We start from the raw sequence: 2,313 nt of genomic DNA, 5'->3' as shown, positions 1-2,313 counted from the left end.
AAAAAAAAAAAAGAAAAGAAAAGAAAAAAACGCTGGCTTTTGACAGAAAGTGGAAGAATATGGAAGATTTACTGCTGAGTGAAGCAAGCCAGGCTATGAAGGAGAGACATTGTATGTCCCCACTTAATATATACTGAATGTCGGCACTCTATAACTGAAACTGATTGACTAAAGGATATAGAAACACAGAAAATGGTTGTAAATAATTGATATACTGTGTGTGAAAGAGTAGAGTCTGAGGAAGGACATTTAGAAGAAAAATAGAGAGGCAAAGCATTAATGGGACAAAGAAATGTGGTATTATTTGTTGAAGATAATTTTATAGTTATATCAATTGGACTGGGGAGAAATGTTCACATATTGAAATGTTCACTTTGTAAGCTAAATAATGTGATTGAATGTATTAAAAAAGAGTTAATAAAATTTAAAAAATGAAGTTAAATAATTATTTTAAAGAAATTTAAAGAAAGAGAATATCTGCTCTTTAGCATGAGACATGCTAAAATTTAGCATGATACACTCCAAAATGTTTAGTGGTTGAGGGTCATAATGTCTGCAACTTATTCTCAAATGATGCAACAAAAATGTTGATGGTACAAATGATATGTGTGCCTGTATATATATTTATATACTTATAAAACAAATGTGGCAAATTGTTAAAAAACTAGGTGAGGAGAATACAAGGACTTATTTAAAATTATGAAATTCTTTTTGGGCTTGAATTACATTTTTTAAATAAAAACTTATACATACTGACTTGCAGTATATTCCTATATTTATAGAATAAAGAAAACTACTAGACTCCAGGAAAATTACATTATAGCATAAATGTCACTAAGGGACACTCAAACCAGAGCAATCAATCTCATCATCATCGTCGTCACTAACATTCATTGAGCATTTGTTATATGCCATGCACTGTGCTTGTTTCTTTGTAAGCATTATCACATTTGGTCATTGTGTTAGCCCTATGATTTAAGACCATAACCACCTCCAAATCATAAATGGAAAAGGCTAAAACTCTGAGGTAATAAAAAAAACTACAGAGCATCTACATTGCAGAACATGGTCTCACACCAATGTCTATGTGACTTTAAAATCCACTTTTCATCAGTTTGCCCTGCGTTCTGCTGAGAAGGCTGCCCTTCTTTGGCTCTATCCCTAGCCCACCCTCCAGGGCCTATTGGAAAACCAGCTTGAGGGTCCATACGTATCAATGCTGCCTAAAGGAGTCAACAAAGAGTAAATGATGGGGTTGGTGCAGCTATTCAAATGGGACTGAAGGTAAACTAATTAGACAGGGCCTAATATCGTTGGATAGATCACTATTTGCTGATATAGAGAACCACGAATTCCACTACCAATCTGGGATTATGCAGGCCAGGGAGGAAGAAGCCAGAATATAAGCAGTGAGCTCACATAAAGCCTGGCCCACTGTGTCTGCTGAAAACACACTGAACCCTGTTGGCAGTCAACATAGATCACATTTGTGCTGGTTATTGTCCTTTTGTCTCCACTCCCATCAATACCCACCCTTCTCCACTTTTCTTTGTGCTCTAGCAGACTGTCTTCTACTGACTAAATGCAGGGGCTTCCCTGGATCAGTCAAGAGGAGGCACCCGCAGAAAATCAGAAAACAGGAGAGAGTGGTCAAAAACATTTCTTCCCTTTCTCTTATCAAGGTCTAGGTCGCACAGCCTCAAGTTGGATGAGAGTGCCCCTGCCAAGCCAGTAAGCCCACTGTGAGGGGCTCCATCCTTTATACTTCTAGTTTCCTACTATAGGGGGTTGGACTCTTTTTTTTTTTTAAGTTTATTTATTTCTTCTGTGTAAGAGAGACAGGAAACAGGCATCCTTTACATGGCCCTAATGGCACAGTCCACCTCCAGTCTCAGCTGGTCTGCATCCCAGGCATGTGTACAAGCACCCACCATACTCAGAGAGGTCTTGGGACACAAACCTAGGACATGTCTCAATGTGGGTCCAGTTGCATTACCACTGTGTCACCACTTGGCCGTGGGTTGGTCTTGGTAGGAATATTGTGAGTTCACCTCCAGGAACAGAAAGGAAGGTAGAGTACATGGTTAATAGTGCTGATACATACTAGATGTAGAGGTGGCACTGTGAGGAATTTCTCCTATGATTCTCTCTACTGTTTCAGTAAAACTCATCAGCTCACAATGAAAATGATGGACAGAGAGGTGTTTAAAAAAATAGGTAGTCACAGAATAATCATCTAGAACAAGAGGCGAATGGACTAGAGAAATGTACCATAGTACATTTGTACCATAAGGATACACTTGAGGATATGGA

This window comes from Tupaia chinensis, unplaced genomic scaffold, assembly GCF_000334495.1.
Source record: "Tupaia chinensis unplaced genomic scaffold, TupChi_1.0 Scaffold143740_1, whole genome shotgun sequence".
Taxonomy (NCBI): Eukaryota; Metazoa; Chordata; class Mammalia; order Scandentia; family Tupaiidae; genus Tupaia; species Tupaia belangeri.
This window is presented reverse-complemented; position numbering follows the sequence as displayed.